This window comes from Balaenoptera ricei, chromosome 3, assembly GCF_028023285.1.
Source record: "Balaenoptera ricei isolate mBalRic1 chromosome 3, mBalRic1.hap2, whole genome shotgun sequence".
NCBI classification, from domain to species: domain Eukaryota; kingdom Metazoa; phylum Chordata; class Mammalia; order Artiodactyla; family Balaenopteridae; genus Balaenoptera; species Balaenoptera ricei.
In genome coordinates this window covers 167,166,107-167,185,146 of record NC_082641.1, presented here as the reverse complement: position 1 = coordinate 167,185,146, position 19,040 = coordinate 167,166,107, and the positions used below count along the sequence as shown (strand labels likewise).

At 44.5% G+C, this 19,040-nt stretch overlaps 1 pseudogene; it reads left to right on the top strand.

The window, feature by feature from the left end:
* The first annotated feature begins 17,272 nt into the window (after nt 1-17,272).
* On the top strand, nt 17,273-18,720 carry LOC132363446 (TGF-beta-activated kinase 1 and MAP3K7-binding protein 2-like; annotated as a pseudogene).
* The last annotated feature ends 320 nt before the right edge of the window (nt 18,721-19,040 follow it).

The window sequence follows — 19,040 nt, the reverse complement described above, 5'->3', positions numbered from 1 at the left end:
ATTTACCATCCCTTTTCCTCTACTCCACCTCCAGCCCATTAGATAATCTGTTGAATCCATTTTCAGAATATATCTAGAGTCCTACCATTTTTACCATCCCCACTGCCAGCATCTTGATGCAAGCCTGCCTCATCTCTCACCTGTAGAATTACAGTAGCTTTAACTGGTCTGGGTTCCCTAGAGACTGCTCTACTCTGCAACCAGAGTGGTGATGTCATATAACATCCCTCCTGGGTTCAAATTCCTCCAGCATTACCCCGCCTCACTCGGAGCAAAAGCCAAAGTCTGTATAATCTGGACCTACTGTTCTTTCTCCTGATGCTCACTTTCTTGCTCACCTTCGTGCTCACTACACTGCAGCCCCAACTTGTCTTCTCACCCTGATTGAAGAGCCCCGCTCCTATCAAGGCCTTTGCACTAGCTGTTTCCTCTTCCTGGATCCCTCTTCTCCCACATAATCACGGGCCTTTACTCAAAAGTAACCTTCCCAGTGAAGCCTTCCTTGGTCACCCTACTGACAATTCTTACTCCCTCCCCCACCAGCTGTTCATATTCTCATCCCTACTTTGTGATTTTTTTTCTGACCTAACATACCACACTTTATATCTGTCAAATTACCACCCACATAGCTCCAAGTAGAACATAACCTTCGTGAAGGCAGGGAATTTTGTTCCCTACCCTATCCTGAAGCTCTAGCACATGCTTGTCACATAGCATGTGCTGAAAAATATCAGTTGGATTGATGGACGAATGCATGCAAGGATGGATGGTTGGAAATGGAAACAAAACAGCTTAACTTGTAGTAACACCAAGCACCGCCACAAGATGGAGACCTTCCTTAATAAAAGTTTATCCGCACTTTTCCCTTCTGTTTCTATTTGCTTTTTTTTCCCCTCTGTATTTGCATAGGTGCCTCTTTTACCTACAGACTTGCCTGGGTTTCTCTCTAGCTGTTTGTGTGTGTGCGCGTTCATGTGCATCCTCTCTTCTCTTTTGGATTTTGTGTCTTTTCTTGTATATTTGTATACTTTTTCTCTGTATGCATAGTCTCCAGTTGCAGGATGGGGGAAGCAACTTAGAACTGAAACAGACACCTCATTTTTGGAGAGACCTTCAAGATGGCGGAAGAGTAAGACGTGGTGATCACCTTCCTCCCCACAAATACAACAGAAATACATCTACATGTGGAACAACTCCTACAGAACACCTACTGAACGCTGGCAGAAGACCTCAGACTTCCCAAAAGGCAAGAAACTCCCCACGTACCTGGGTAGGGCAAAAGAAAAAAGAAAAAACAGAAACAAAAGAATAGGGACAGGACCTGCCCCTCTGGGAGGGAGCTGTGAAGGAGGAAAGGTTTCCACACACTAAGAATCCCGTTCACTGGTGGAGATGGGGGTTGGGCGGGGGGAAGCTTTGGAGCCACGGAGGAGAGCGCAGCAACAGGGGTGCAGAGGGCAAAGCGGAGAGATTCCCGCACAGAGGAGGGGCGCCGACCAGCACTCACCAGCCTGAGAGGCTTGTCTGCTCACCCGCCGGGACTGGTGGGGCCTGGGAGCTGAGGCTCCAGCTTCGGAGGTCAGGTCCCAGGGAGAGGACTGGGGTTGGCTGCACGAACTCAGCCTGAAGGGGGCTAGTGCGCCACAGCTAGCCGGGAGAGAGTCTGGGAAAAAGTCTGGAACTGCCTAAGAGGCAAGAGACCATTGTTTCAGGGTGTGCGAGGAGAGGTGTCCATCGACAGATGAATGGATAAAGAAGATGTGGCACATATATACAGTGGAATATTACTCAACCATAAAAGGAAACGAAATTGAGTTATTTGTAGTGAGGTGGATGGACCTAGAGTCTGTCATACAGAGTGAAGTAAGTCAGAAAGAGAAAAACAAATACCGTATGCTAACACATACATATGGAATCTAAAAAAAAAAAAAAAAAAAAAAATTGGCCATGAAGAACCTAGGGGCAAGACAGGAATAAAGACACAGACCTACTAGAGAATGGACTTGAGGATATGGGGAGGGGGAAGGGTAAGCTGAGACAAAGTGAGAGAGTGGCATGGACATATATACACTACCAAACGTAACATAAATAGCTACTGGGAAGCAGCCGCATAGCACAGGGAGATCAGCTCAGTGCTTTGTGACCACCTAGAGGGGTGGGATAGGGAGGGTGGGAGGGAGGGAGACGCAAGAGGGAGGAGATATGGCAACATATGTATATGTATAACTGATTCACTTTGTTATAAAGCAGAAACTAACACACCATTGTAAAGCAATTATACTCCAATAAAGATGTTAAAAAATAATAATTAAAAAAATAAAAATAGAAACCATTAAACAAAAGAATCCGCCTGTCAATGCAGGGGACACGGGTTAGAGCCCTGATCCGGGAAGATCCCACATGCCGCAGAGCAACTAAGCCTGTGCGCCACAACCACTGAGCCTGCTCTCTAGAGCCCATGAGCCACAACTACTGAAGCCCGTGTGCCTAGAGACTGTGCTCTGCAACAAGAGAAGCCACCGCAATGAGAAGCCCGTGCACCGCAACTAGAGAAAGCCCGCGCGCAGCAACAAAGCCCCAACACAGCCAAAAATAAATAAGTAAAATAAAAAATTAATTTAAAAAAAAAAGCATTGGTTGGGGGGCAATGAGGAATTAAGGATTAGGAGTAAAAATTGAGACTGTCAGGAAAGAGGTGTGTTCTGGGTGTGTGCGAAGGTTTGGACTGAGTGACATAGGTCAGATCACAGTGATTCTTATAGATGTCATCTCATACCTCCTCTGAAATGTGCTACTTTGGGTGAAGAAAGAACCCGTTAGAAGAATGAATAGGATTTTTTTTCCCTAAAGTACAAGTAATTACCCACACACTTAAGTATCAGCCCTTTAATTCTGCAATGTCTGGGGAATGTTGGGGAGGGGAGCCGTCCAAGGACTCCAACTTTTTCAGGTTTGTAGGAAAATGGCTTGGCAAGGCCTGAAAAATCAAAGCAAAACTTTGAGTAGAAAGAGACCAGTCAGGATTGATGAGGTGATGGACGTCACCTGGGGTCTCCCATTGCTGGCTACACAATATGTATGGACTTTTATGTTACTCAATAAACTCATATTCTTCAAGTTGCAGGCAGTTTCAGTAGCACAACCCATGGCAAAAACTGCAAGAAAAGGACCAGCTGCCAAGAGAAAGATCCAGGAGTTAGTCTTCTCTCTCATCCTTCTCACCTCCTCACCTACATCCTATTCTATCTGCCTTCCTTGACGAAGAAAAGGGTGCTCAGAGTGCCCCAGAGTCTGTGATTTCTGTCCTCTGTGAGAGAAGCAACAACCACAGCTCTAGCTCTGTTCAGGGACCAAGACTTGTTTGCCTCTGACCCCAACATCTTCCCAGTTTAGGAAGGACCCCTGCAGTCTCAGACACATGGCTAAGACTGGAGCCCTTGTGTCCTGACTAGGGGAGAGATAGTTGATCTAGGGAAGAAGGCTGGAGGTCACAACTCATGTATTCAGCTAAAATGTCCCTGTGGTGCCTGCTTGCTTCCTTACCGTTGCCTCCTTGAGGAAACCAGAGGGAAGAAATACAGATCTCCCTTGGGATCAGATTCCTTCTCCCCAGGGCTATGAATTTAATGGGATGCTAGCATTGTAGAACCTCATTGCATGTCTATGCTTTCCATGGCAAGTTGGAGTAGAGAGACTGCCCCATTATCAAAGCCCCAGCCCTCCCTTGTGTCCTTTGTGACATCCCATTTTCATCACTCATCTCCAATTCATCTGATAGCCCTAGGTCCTTCTTCAAAATCTTCTCAAAAAAAGAAAAGGCATAACTTGCCTCCATTCCCACCACATTCTCTCTCCCATCATTTAATCATCTCCTAAAATACCACTAATTTCATGAAACCTTTTACAAGTTGATCAGAAAAGAACTGATGGTGCCCCTTCTAGCTGTACAGTCCAATACTATGGTTATTCTCCCAATTCTTATCTGAATGGCACATTTGCTCTTTATCACAAATATATACTTTTATCCTACTCAGGAAAATTACACATCCCTCTACAGATTTCGGAATGACACCATGTAAAAATTAAGTGTTTGATTATGGTTGTTTGGTAATAGCAATAATGGTAGTGATGATGAAAGCCAGAACTGAAGTGTCACCCTCTTCATTGCCAAAGAGTCAAGGCCCAATTCCAGGAGGTCGTGATATGACATGTTCCCAAGTCTCAGACTCTGCTATGGGAAGCAGTTGTGCTATCCTCTCCTCTCCTGACAGATGGCTTCCTCCAAACCCTGAAGGGATAACCAGCACTTGCCCCTGTACTAGCCCTTGCTGTCTATGGTTTTTATTCTCTAGGATGGCCCCCAATGTTTTCCATTTCCTGGTATTCACACCCTTGTGGAGTTTCCTCCATTGTTGTATCAGGGTTAGTCTGTGCAACCAACAAGATACAGCAGAATGATAATGTCACTTCTGAGATTAGATTATTTAAAAACTGCACTTTTGCCCTCCCTCTCTCCCCTTCTTCCTCCTTTTCCTCCTTCTCTTCCTCCTCCTCCGCATCCCCCTCCTTTTCCTTCTTCTTTTCCTTTTTCAAATGACTGTTTTGTTTTAGGCTGTCAAGTTTTGGAGTAATTTGTTACACGGCAATAGATAGTTAATTCAATATAACATTTAAGATGAACATCAAAACACCTGGCAAAATATCCGTACCTTGGCCAATAACGTTGAGACATTTTGTCTCTGCACCAGTACAGGTGAGTAAAACTGGTTCACAGGAAATGTCATCCACACTGAAGCATGCAGGACATTTAATGCCATTGGGGTTTAGGGATTTCTGAGGCACTGAATGAAGAGAAAATTTTCATCTTAAAGAATAAGTTTTAAAAAGAGCTGAAAACATTAGCCCCTCTCCTTGAGTCATGGTCATTCAAGGATTCCTCCTCCCCAAAATCAAAATTATTTACAACTAAGATGGCATGGAGGGTGCAGGGGAGGTAGGTATTAAGTGGGAAGATGTAGCCAAAAGGATCTTCTAGTAATTTGATGTTACCTGTTCTTCTCTGCCTTGGCTGGAGAAAAGCACTCAGATAATGGAGGGAAGATAAGCTGTGGTCTAAAAAGTACTCTTAAGGGAGTGAGGAATTAAACAGGTGAGGAAAGATAACTTTTCAGCTGGAATGGGAAAGTAAATAATTTAACCTCTAATCACACTTAGAGTAAATCCCCAAGACCAGTTCCAGCCACCTAACTGTCATTCAGTCTCCTGTGCAGGAGAAAGGCTTGTATCCATCCCTTCACAGGGAGGAAAGGCAATCAGTGAGCAAAATCACTGGGCAGCTCAGAAGCAGAGAGACATGTCACAGGAAGGTACTTGGAAAGCAGAGACTTAAGGCAATGAATTGGGAACAGGGCTGGGAAGGGAGAGAGAGTAGAGACGTGTTGGCACTCACCTTGTAATTCCCCTTGGTTACACAGTTCATCTTGGCAGCACTGACGCTTGTACCCAAATGTTTGATTATCCCCCAGTGATGCTGAGAAGACCAGTGGGACACACGAACTTGAAGAACAGCCTTTCTCCTCGAAAAATTGTAAGAGCTGCCCTGCAAAGAACCAATCCCAGAGGGAATTTCCCCTCTGAGCCATAGAGAGAGTGATCCCAAATGGGCAGCAAGTATTAAAGAATTCTGTGCCTCCAATCACTTTGTTTTCAGTCTTTTCACTTCTTCAAAAGAGTCTTTCTGCATTGGTCCGTGGAATGAAACGGAGGGATGGTTTGTTAGTGTAACCGAAGAGCACCCTGTGGGGCCTTCCTGGGACAAACCCCTCCCCCATATCCTCTGCTGTAGCTCCTCTTGGAAGTGCCCAGATAATAGTATCTCATACATATTTCCTGAGTTTTTCAGATGCTAAAAACCATCACCAAGTGGAAGAAATTAATTACTTGATGATCATGAGCACGTAGCCCCCAGACCTTCTGGCGCCTAAGGATGGATAACATTAAGCACCCTATTACCTCAACATCAACCAATCAGAGAATTGTGCATGAGCTGATCACATAACTCACGGATATCCCTCCCTCACTGGGCCTTTAAAAATGTTTTGCTGAAACCTTAGAGTTCAAAATTTTTTGAGCACAAGCCACCATTCCTCTTGCATAGCCCTGCAATAAACTTTCCTCTGCTCCAAACTCTAACATTTCAGTTTTTTTGACCTCACTGTGTGTCAGGCACATGAACTTGCACATGGTAACATTAGCGTTTGTTAGAATGGGAGTGTCGTATCTCAGTGAGGTTCATGATGAACCAGGATGGCCTATCCTTTTTCCTGGAGCATCCCTCCCTGCCACCTCATACCCACCCCACACTTCCAGCCCCATCCTGGTAGGGCATGACATAAGGAAGCAAGGTAAAATAGAAGATGCACAGGAGTAGCAAAGAAAAACAAACCTGACTCCATATTGGATCTATTCCTTTAGCTCTAACCTTTGTGCTCTGTTTCCTGTGTTCGGTCATGCTGGCTCTGCACCTTTTGTAAAAGAATGTCGCCTATAGCCTGAAATATATATGATAGCCCATTCTCAAGTCCTCCCAGCTTGACCTTTAAAGATATAAACACTTTTCCATTCACCTAGAGATAAAAAGTTGCAGAACAGAAGATAACATTTGTCTTGTTGGAGGTTTACAGGAGCATGTCACGAGACCTACATGGACAGCTGCAGGAGCACGGGATCATCATATCCCCTCCAGAGTCTGGCCGGCACCAAGAAGTTTGCAACTACCAGCTACACACCCTCCCCTTTTAGTAAAAATGAAGTCTGGGGGCTTCCCTGGTGGCGCAGTGGTTGAGAATCTGCCTGCCAATGCAGGGGACACGGGTTCGAGCCCTGGTCTGGGAAGATACCACATACCGCGGAGCAACTGGGCCCGTGAGCCACAACTACTGAGCCTGCGCGTCTGGAGCCTGTGCTCCGCAACAAGAGAGGCCACGATAGTGAGAGGCCCGCGCACCGCGATGAAGAGTGGCCCCTGCTTGCCATAACTGGAGAAAGCCCTCGCACAGAAACGAAGACCCAACACAGCCAAAAATAAATATAAAAATAAATTAAAAATAAAAGGACCTAAAGAAGAAATACATGGCAAATATCTTTAATAAATAAATAAATAAATAAATAAATAAATAAATAAATAAATAAAAGAAGCCTGAATTCTAACTTGGGTAAGATGGTTTTGGGGAACACTAGTCCCCATCTTCTGCTGGCTTTCCAAATAAAATCACCGTTCCTTGCCCAGCACCTAGTCTCCCGATTTATCAGCCTGTCATGTGGCGAGCAGTAGGTTTGAACTCTGTTACACAGGGAAGTGAGGAGCTCCATCAAGCTGGGGAACACAGCAACCTCCCTCACTCTAAACACCTTCCTTGTCTGTCCCACATGCCTAGCAGCATGGGCAGGGGCCTGGCACAGCATACCTGATGCCTTCAGTTCTTGCTTGTAGCTGAAGCAGCTTTGAGACGTTTCACAAGTTGTCTGTGGGTCAGTAGTACATGTATGAATAGAGCAGTTTACACATTGGTAACTCTCTATGAAAAAGAAATTAAAATTGTTCAGAAAGTAATTCAGGAATGAAAACTGTCAAGAATCGTAGTTGATGTTTCCAATAGCCAAACATCCCTGAGAGTCAAAGTGCCATGAAACCTGTTCCCTGTGGGGCTGGATACCTGCCTTCATCCACTCAGTCCACAGTTCCTCCCCAGGGCCACATAAGGCCCCACTCATCCTGACCCACCGCCCTCTGGACAGGCTCAGGTCCTCTCAGCTGCCCATGGCCTGGAATGCTAATGAGGGTCTCCATCTCTGAAGTGTTCATCACTGCACTTGGAGCTGAACCTGGTCTCTCCTAAGTGGGCACTCCTCTCCTGTACTGCCACCTTACCCTTCCAGTCTTTGAGAGAAAGGGGCCATTTGTTTATTCTTACCTACAGAGCTGAAAACCAAGGTGGTGAGGACACAGGTGGTGAGGAGGCTCTTCGCAGTTGAAGATAGAGGCATGGTGACACTGCAGAAGGCCCAAGTGAGAGCAGAAGGGTCAGGGCTATGGGGTCCAGGTCTCTTGTCAGACAACCCAAGCACTATACAGGGTTGCCCATGTATTCATTCATTTGTTTCACAAGTGAGAATTTGTCAAGCCCTCACTTTATGCCAGATATGCCTCTTTTGGGGGATGTAAAGGTGAAAAGGATGCTATCTCTGTCATCAAGAGGCCCACAGGAGAAGGGCTTTCCTTCCTTGAGAATTCACATGAGGGATTTCTTTCTTGGATGGATATGGAAGGTGTTGGAGCTCCCTCCATAGCTGAAATAGGATTATTTGGCCAAGAAGCAGAAACCACTCTAAGGTCTGAGCCTGTCGTACTCTGAGACAAATAGCCCCTTAGCCAAGGACCCCGATTTCTCAACTCCAAAGTCACCTGCCCCCAAAGAGCCAGTTCCCGCTGCATCTGTTACTCACCATCCTTCAAGACACATAGGTTCTCTAGCAAAATGACAGAGCCAGGATTCGCTAGATGAATCCTGATATTCTTTCTAACCTTGTGTCATCAATGCTCCTTTCCAAAAGCCCATTTTGAATTTTGCCAACTTAGGAAGGAAATTCAGCTTCTATGTCTTGTGGGAATCATGAGCCACAAGCCCCACTTACCTTCGGACTCGTCCTCCCAGGGGTCTGAGAAAAAGTCTGAAACATCACAGTGTAAGGACCAAGGAGTAGTTGGGGCCCCTCCACCTTTTCCTTCCTGAAGGCAGGTTTTCAGGAAATGACAAAACCTATTTCACACTCTGAATTCCAGGTCTCATCTTCCATAATTATCATAAGCTGACCCAAATAGCCTTAGAGACAAACATATATATATGAAACCTGTTCAAGAACCACCTCTAACTTCATTCTGGTTGACCAGATGCCCAGAAACCCCCAAAGGCTTGGACTCTGGAGCTGTGAGGTGCAACACAGGGTCTTCCCATGCTTGGATAGGAAGAAGGATTGCATCTTTTTTCACTATCCTCTAACTGAAATTTAGCCTTTCCTTCCATAAATGGAGTCCACAAACCACAGCAAAACCACCCACCCTTAGAAATTTCTGAGGTTTTCCTATCACATGACATCTGCAGACATAAAGTATTCTTTGCCTTCATCAACTACTTCCAGATTATGTCCTTATCAGTGCCCTGCTGGAGCCTGGTGTCTGATACATTAATAAAGAAGCATATTGGCTACTATTCCATACATTAGCAGAGTTATATAACTTTATTTCAATGTACAGTTGACCCTTGAACAGCAGGGATTTCAACTGCACAGGTCCACCTATATGAGGATTTTTTTCAATAGTACTTGCTACATCATCAGCAGTTGATTGAACCCATGGATATGGAAGAGTGGATACGGAAGAACTAAGGATAGGGAGGAATCGCATATAGAGATGACCAACTATAAATTGTAGGCAAATTTTTGCACGGAGAGGAAGCACCCTAACCCTTATGTTGTTCAAGGGTCAACTGTAATTATAATCCTATGTGGTTATATATGGAATCTAAAAAATAAAAATAAAAAATGTTCTGAAGAACCTAGGGGCAGGACAGGAATAAAGATGCAGACGTAGAGAATGGACTTGAGGACATGGGGAAGGGGAAGGGGAAGTTGGGACGAAGTAAGAGAGTGACATGGACTTATATATACTACCAAATGTAAAATAGATAGCTAGTGGGAAGCAGCCGCATAGCACAGGGAGATCAACTCAGTGCTTTGTGACCACCTAGAGGGGTGGGATAGGGAGGGTGGGAGGCAGACACAAGAGGGAGGAGATATGGGGATATATGTATACGTAGAGCTGATTCACTTTGTTATAAAGCAGAAACTAACACACCATTGCAAAGCAGTTATACTCCAATAAAGATGTTAAAAAAATAATAATAATCCTATGTGGTTTAATTGTTTTCATGAGAAGGGGTCCATAGCTTCCACCAGGCTGCCTAGGTCCCCTGTCACAGACGGTTGGCACCTCACTTCTGGAAATAGCAAAAACACCATCTGCCTCCCAAAGCAGAGCTCTGCCCTAATGCCCAAGAAGAAGGTGTGGCTCAAAACTGTACGTTTTATGGTTCTCTTATTTCCTCTGCCCATCAAACTTTCCCCTTTCTCCTAATGCTACTTGCTTATGAATTCCTGACCAACTGAGGTGCTGGAGACAAGGATGATTTCTGGCAGAGAAAGTGTGAGGCTGGGAGACCAAACTTATAGTGTGGTCTGGGATTAGAAGTTCACCAGTTAAATCCAACTACCTGCTGTCATTCAATGATGCTGGCCACCCACTCGGCATGGCTCACAGTGTGGCCTGGAACTTGAAGCACAGGCCAGGCTCAGGAAGCCAGAGATGGTTGGGTGAAATGAGCCAGTTTTGTCATAACTGATGGAGAACCTTGGCCCCATCTCTCAACTCCAGGGAAGACAGAGCAAGGCCTGGGACCACCTGACTCTGTGCCAATGTCCTGCTTCTCAGGGTGGGTTCTCAGCAAACCCTTCAGGGCTGTGGTTACTGTGGGAGGGTGCCAGAGGCCCACCTAGGGCACACCATTCCTGCGGGGAACTCCTAAAACATGGGAGTGTCCAGGTGTTCACTATCTTTGAGTTGTGGTCCCCACTCACCCTTGGTTTCAGAATCATCCCGCCAACCTCCTTGCAGAGATCCCACTCTCTCAAGGCAGCTGTGCTCATTCTTGTTACCAGAAATGATGTTATGTACCATGTCCCAGATAAGAACCATGTGATGCGGAATTATCCCCCTCCTATCAGCTCAGCTCCTGGGCACAGTTCTGAGAGGGACCCACTCCCTTTTCTCCCTGCCATGTGCTGGGCTAAGCATACACACGTGGGAGCCACTCACCCACCCATTTGGCCCTCAGGTTCCCCCTCTGGAAAGTGGGGATAAGACCAAACCCCACTTCTTAGGTTAGTTTGGTGTGAGGGTGACATGAGTCCACTGTACTGAGAACAGCTGTTGACACCAGCATCAACTAGTATCTCCCTGTTTGTTCTCTTTACTCTCACAGATCAGTCAGCATTTCTTATGGAGCATTTGCTTCCTGACTAGGTGTCTGGACTGTTCCAGGGGTCAAAGTCTCCAAACCGGACCAGTTGGATGCAGGGCTACAGGGTGGTCTCTCTTACAAGGCCAGTGAAGAGAAGGTGGCAACCCCTTTATCCAGACATGCTGTGGGAGCCTCAGGCTGGAGGGGAGACCCTGGCCCACAGTGAACCCCAAGAAACCCCTTCCTGGGATAAAGTCTTTCTTCTCTTGAGAGATTTCTGCTGGTCAGAGGAACCGGGCACCTGAGCCACAAGTCCTCAGTGGTCTGGGTCAGAGGGACAGGGGAAGTACTGTGGTCCATCTCAAGAGGCACCTGACTTGTCAGGATGTCAGAGCTGAGACCGACAAGGGCTGGGTGGTGAAGTGCTGATGTTTATTCGGAGTTTGTAGTGGAAACCTGGATTCCCCACAAGGCTGAGCACGAAGGAAGGGAACAGGGGCAGTGACTATGTCCCATTCCAAATAAAAACTAGACCCTGAAGGAGGGCTGGAGGAGAGGTGGAGGGAGGAGGAGAGCATGGGGACCAGCCCAGTCAGTGACTGACCAAGAGGAGTTGACCCTCTATTTTCACTTGGGCTGGATTCTACCCTTTGGGTTCAGTGAGGGCCTAGCACCCAGACCCTGGTTAAGCCTTCAAGATTTGAGACAGAAATGCCCAGGGCAGGTGGAGACAGAAGCTACAGAGGAATGGGGCTTCTGACAACACAAGGTGCAGGCAGAGTGCGTGGGCATTGTTCTGGGAGGAAGACAGGTTCAGCAGGAAGCAAACATCCTGTCCACCTTCCTGGTTTCTAGCTCTGCATTGCTCAAATATGCTCAGTGTGACCAGAGGCTTGGGACACTGGGTTTCAACTCACTTTGTTCTTTCTTGGTATTGTCTTGCTGTGTGGTGTCTTTGCTCCAGTGTGTGACCCTCTGTGAAGAATTACCCCTGGACCCAGCCCTAAGCCCCTTGCTGACCACCGTGTGCCGTCAGGCAGCATGGGGATGGTGTGGTCACAGTGATGAAAGACAAATGGCCATTGCCCCCAGAGCTTGAGCCTCAGGGCAAATGGCACTCAGGTTTGACCCATCACCTCACGCATGAGAAGCCATTGTCATAGTCAAGTGAGATGTAAATACAGTCTCAGCCCTCAGATGCCTCCTCACCAGCCTGCCCTTCTTCCCATTACTGCCCTTGCTCTCATTCTTTATTCTCTGGCTTCTTCTTTTTCTCCAATCTCAGGGGATCTCCAAGGTATCATCTGATACTTTGATGAGGAAAATGCTGAAGTGAACATGTTAAGATCCCAGAGAGGAGGCCAGCTGTGTGAGGCAGCTGGAACCTGTCAAAAGATCAGAGTTTCAACATGGCGGAGAACCCAACCAAGCAGTAGGGGATAGATGGATGGAGTTCCAGGGCTGCCACCTGGGACCCGTTTGACTTTATACTTTCTAGAGTCATCCAGGGTGCTTTGTCACTTTTGTTGCTTTTGGTGCCAAGAGATTTGCCCTTAGAAGCCCTGTCTCTATCTGCTGGCCATGAGGCTGGTGCCGAGTGGGATGAGAGTGGGAGGCCCAAGTGTGAATCTTGCTTATCCCTCACCACTCCCAGAGTCCACAGTGTTAAGAAAGAGCAGAGACCATCCTGCTTCCTGGTCTAAGGACCTCAGAGTCAGACAATCTGGGTTTACATCCTGGTTCTGCTGTGTGACCCTAGTCTAGTGACTCAACGTCTCTGTGCCTCAGTTTCCTCAATTATAAAATAAAGATAATATGGGAGTGATCGCATGGGGTGGTTTTGAAGCTTATATGAATTAACATATAAACAGCACTTAGAGCAAATGGTGCCTGTTTCACTGAGCAGCTAATGTTATCATTTATTGAGCACCTATTTTGTGTCTGAAATGCTAAGCAACAATGAATGGGCACAGACCTTATCTTCAAAGAGAGAAGGTAAGAGAGAAGAAGGAAAGGGAAGCAGGTGAAGAGGTTCCCTGGAGATGAGGGACACCATAAGGAGGACGCTCACCCAGCCCGGGCACTGCCCAGGAATGGCTAAGCCTGGTTGTAACAGGAAAGAACAAATCTCACTCCATGTTAGATCTGTTTCCTTTACTTTAACCTTTGTGTTCTATTGCTTTTGCTTTGAGTTAAGAATGTTGCCTAGGTCTTTCCTGGTGGTGCAGTGGTTGAGAATCCGCCTGCCAATGCAGGAGACACGGGTTCGAGCCCTGGTCCGGGAAGATCCCACATGCTGCGGAGCAACTAAGCCCGTGTGCCACAACTACTGAGCCTGCGCTCTAGAGCCCACAAGCCACAACTGCTGAAGCCCACACACCTAGAGCCTATGCTCTGTAACAAAGAGAAGCCACCACAATGAGAGGCCCGCACACTGCAACACAGAGTACCCCCCCTCACCGCAACAACAAAGACCCAAGGCAGCCAAAAATAAATTAGTTAATTAAAAGAAAAAAGAAAGATTGTTGCCTAGAGCCTAAAATATACAGGATAGTTTATTCTTAAGGCTTTGACCTTTAAGAGTATAACACTTTTCCATTCATATAGAGATAAAAAGTTGCAGAACAGAGAATAACATTTGTCTTGTTAAAGGTTTGCAAGAACATTGTGACAAAACCTATGTGGACAGCTGCAAGAACAAAGGATTCCTGCACCAAGAAGTTTGCAACAGCCAACTCCCCCATCCTCTGCCTTCCCCTTTTTAGCATAAAAGAAGCCTGAATTCTAACTGGGGTGGTTCTCTAGGACATTAGTCTGCCATCTTCTCGGTCTGCTGGCTTTCTGAATAAAGTCATTATTCCTTGCCCCAACACAGCTCATCTCCTGATTTATTGACCTGTCATGTGGTGAGCAGAATGAGTTTGGACTCGGTAGCACGGTAGGGGGAGCAGTGGGTCTTTCGTGGGGCCCATGAGGCCTGACAAAGCCCTCCCCAAGAAGGAAGCAGGAGGGCACCCAGAGAGAGCTGCTGTCTACTGCCCACAAGCCCAAGGATGTCCGGAGGCCAGGATGAGCCGCAGGGAGCACTGGGCTCAGGCCACCTCTGGGGAAGACCAGAGCTGACCCAGGAGAGGATAGTGGCATATTCACTCTCCAGGTTTTAAACCTGTGGCTTCCTCATCTGGGAAAAGTGGTTGGGATGGGGACACTCATGAGTGCAGGTCCCTTAGAGCCAGATGCAGGAGCTGAGAGAGCACAGAAAGCAAAGCCAAACCCAGCTGAGACATCCTGGAAACAGTGGTCTGCAGAAGGCCCCGTCTCCACTATCCTCCCTGTCTGCTGTTCTCACCTCTCTCCTTTTATGACCCAGGCATATGAGGCTTCACCTGCAGGTTCTGAACAATGGCCTATTCTCTTCAGAAACGAAAAGCCAGATATCAGCAAGTCATATGCAGGTCAAGGCAGTGAGCAAGTTCTGTGAGGTTTCACATTTCTTCAAGCTCTTTGATCATTTATATATTAACACCTTGACATTTTTGTTAAAGTTTATGACAGTCTACATAAAACATATGTATGTGTAAAATTCATAAAGATATTGATCTTTATCATATTACTGTGATGTGGTTCAAAGTCTATTGTTTAACAATACATTTAGGAGAATATTTTCCCATTTAAATACCTTTTTTGGTTTGTTTTTTTGTTTAAAACAATACACATTTATTATCTTACAGTTCTGAAGGCTAGAAGTCCAAAAGAAGTTTCTTTTTTTAATTAATGTTTTTATTGGAATATAATTGATTTACAATGTTGTGTTAGTTTCTGCTGTACAGCAAAGTGAATCAGCCATACATATACATATATCCACGCTCTTCTAGACTCCATTCCCATACAGGTCATTACAGAGCACCAAATAGAGTTCTCTGTGCTATACAGTAGGTTCTAATTAGTTATCTTTCATATTCAGTAGTGTGTATATGTCAATCCCAATCTCCCAATTTATCCCCCCCTTTCGCCCTTGGTAACCATAAGTTTGTTTTCTACATCTGTGACTCAATTTCTGTTTTGTAAATAGGTTCCTTTGTACCATATTTTAGATTTTACATATAAACAGTATCATATGATATTTGTCTTTCTCTGTCTGACTTACTTCACTCAGTATGACAATATCTAGGTCCAACCATGTTGATGCAAATGGCATTATTTCATTCTTTTTTATGGCTGAGTAATATTCCATGTTATATATGTACCACATCTTCTTTATCCATTCCTCCATCAATGGACATTTAGGTTGCTTCCATGTCCTGGCTATTGTAAATAGTGCTGCAATGAACTTTGGGGTGCATGTGTCCTTTCCAATTATGGTTTTCTCTGATATATGCCCAGGAGTGGGATTGCTGGATCGTATGGAAGTTCTATTTTTAGTTTTTTAAGGAACCTCCATACTGTTCTCCATAGTGGCTGTACCAATTTACAGTCCCACCAAAAGTGTAGGAGGGTTCCCCTTTCTCCACACCCTCTCCAGCATTTATTGTTTGTAGATTTTTTGATAATGGCCATTTTAACCAGTGTGAGATGATACCTCATCGTAGTTTTGATTTACATTTCTCTAATAATTAGTGATGTTGAGCATCTTTTCATGTGACTCTTGGCCATCTGTACGTCTTCTTTGAAGAAATGTCTATTTAGATCTTCTGCTCATTTTTTGATTGGGTTGTTTGTTTTTTTAATATAGAGCTGCGTGAGCTGTTTGTATATTTTGGAGATTAATCCCTTGTCAGCCACTTCATTTGCAAATATTTTCTCCCATTCTGTGGGTTTTCTTTCTGTTTTAGTGACGGTTTCCTTTACTGTGCATACAATGCCTTTAATTGTTACATAGACAAGTCACATAGCTTCCTTTCTGCAAGCTCCATGGGATGGGATTTCCATCTGCTTTGTTCACTTTTGTATTCTCAGCATCTTTGATGCTAATGCCTGGTTAGTGCTCAGTAATATTGGTGAATGATTGTTCCTGTTATTCTTGATCTAAGAACACCAATTTTCTATTATTTGATGCTTCCTATTTAATTCTTGAAACATGTGATAAACATGTACTATGATGTGATGATAGATTTCAACTTTTCAAATGTAAATAGGGCCACATTTCTTGAATTTAGCCTTTTCTTCCTTTAATAAACACTGATATTTCTCTGAAAGAAATATAAAATACAATCAGTTTCCTGAATTCCTGAAAGGGATTGCAGTTACCTTTTTACAATAAGGTTTTCCCTAAAGGTCCTGACTTTGTAAGTAGAACCCAGGCTGCATCCACTATAGACGTGGCCCAGGTCTTCTTCTACCCTGAGAAAGTCACAAACACAAAACTGTTCAGCTCCAGCTGTTCAGCTCTACCCGATGACCACCTCCAGCCTGAATTCCCTTAGTAAACACACTCCTACACCCCCTGACAGATGGGCCTTTTGTCTGGCAAAGCAAACACACAAATCTAAAATCTCCCCTCTCCTTTGATCAGAGTCCAGAAAATCTAAAAGGGCAGGTGCCATCTTATTCCTGACAGAACTCAAAGGAACTCAGTACTGCATGGAAAGACTTCTCTCTATAGATATATAAGAAAGCAGAGGCAATGCACACTCTCACATGCACTCGTGCACACTCACATTCACACACTCATACACAGTCAGAAGATGAATTGGAAGGTAGGACTTGAGGAAGTCAGGGAAAACAGACCTTATGAAACAGGAAAACTTCATGAGATGAGAGAAAATCAATAGGAATAATGAAATGTAAAATGAGATGTTAACATATATATATATATGAAAGAGGGTGGAATGGGGTGTGGAAGCAGAGGGAGGGAAAGAGGCATCAGGAGGACCACCTTGCCCAACTATTATTCTTGACCATAGTACCAGCAAGATGACTGGTAAAGAGGAAAATGCCTGACTGAAAAGATGAGTACTATTTCCATCGAGGCCTAGAATTACCCACTGTGCAAGTAGGTCCAATCGGACAATATCCAAATGGTTCAGAAAGCCACCAAGTTGATCTTTGGGTCTTATAGGTCCTACAGCAAAATGTTCTGAAGCATCTGTGGCTATAGTAGCCAAGGGCATGTTATGGATGACAATATCCAGGCTTCCCCTTGGGAAAGTAACTAGCCTGTTTGTAGAGGAGACCCATATGTCACAGTTGGCTCTGAAATGTATGGTCTCCACAATCACATGACTTTTCTCAACCTAGACATGTAGTCTCAGAATGCTGACCACCATGGACAAGAAGGAAATGAAAAAAGGAAGTAGGATTTGAATATGCAGCATCATTGATAGGCAACTTCAAGGTGGGCAGTCCCATAGTGAATGATTTTAGCAGGAACCACAGACAGCAGCAGCTCAAGTTCCCCAAGGCATTAAGGTTTTTAGAATGTCCAGTCTACCTGGTGCTTCAAATTTGGTACCATATCTTAGATTTTACTCAGGCAGCTAAAGAATCTAGTCTTCCTCAACAAACTCCCAGATTCAATCCCATTATAGTAACTTCAGCCCCAAATATCCCAGCTGACCATAATGCTCCAACATATTTGCACGTAGATGGTATCCTTCCATCTGTGATAAGAGTATGGAGGGAAATTTGATTTTATTAACACAACTGTATAGAACCAGCTGCATTCTGGCTGGTGTCTCAGTATAATTGCATGCACCCTCAACAAGTCTGTCTACCTTTACAGCCTAGGTGTGGACCCTTTGTCCTGCATCTAACCCAACAATCCAACAGCCAGGTCAGCAAGGCCACCAGAATTCTCATCTGTGTCCATCAGCTCACCATTTAGTCTACAACCACGAAGAGTTCATTCATCTGGTAGGTCACAATCATCTATGCATTAGTCAATATAATATTCAGAATATTTCAACAGAACCTTCAAATAACAGATTGAAATTCAACTTGAACCTTTGTGAAGGTTCAAGTTGAAAATAATAATTGAAAATAAATAATTATTTGACCTGTTGTATTAAAAAATAAATTAATTAAAATTTTAAAAATTAAAAAAAAAGAAAGGATTCTTTGAAATGGCATTTGTCTGGGCTTTGAACCTGCAGCACTTCCTCTTTTGTTGACAGCCAGACTTTACTAGAAATCAGCCAACTATTTACATAGCTGCCAGTCCCCCAAATAGTAATGAGGCAATGTTCCATATTAAACATAAAGTCTATATTTCAGCTAAAGACATGAAGAAGATGAACAGGTTATGCAGAATCAGCCCACCCTTCTGATATCTACAAAATGTGGACCATCTGCTGGCTCCAAAAATATGTCTGAGCAAGTGATCACAGACTCTACACTTATTTGTTGCAATACTTCCAAATATCAAATAATGGGCAACAGCTCTACAACTTCTCCTCAAGCAGTGGTCTCCCAACCCAACACAAAGTATCCTTTCAAAATTGCAGTTTCTGACCTGAAGTTTTACCAACTGGTGTCCTCAATCTTTGAACTTTCTGAACTTTCAAATCTTCTAAACCTTCCTGATTGTTGTATACAGACAGAGTGTATTCAGCAGCTCATAGGCCAAATTTTCACACATGAGGCTAGACAAATAGAAGCATGGAAATTGAATGTTATTAGTTGTTATAGACTGTGTTGTGTCCCATAAAAATTCATATGTTGAAGACCTAATACCCTTTACTTCAAAATGTGACTGTATTTGGAGATAGTGTCTTGAAAGAGATAATTAAGTTAAAATGAGGTCATTAGAGTGGGTCCTAATCCAACATGACTGATGTCCTTATAAGAAGAGGAGATTAGCACACAGACACACATAGAGGGACCACCATATGAAGACACAGGGAGAAGATGGCCATCTACAAGCCAAGGAGAGGGGCCTCAGGAGAAACCAACCCTGAAATCAAGAATTTGATCTCACACTTCTAGCCTCCAGAATTGTACAAAAATAAATTTCTATTGTTTAAGACT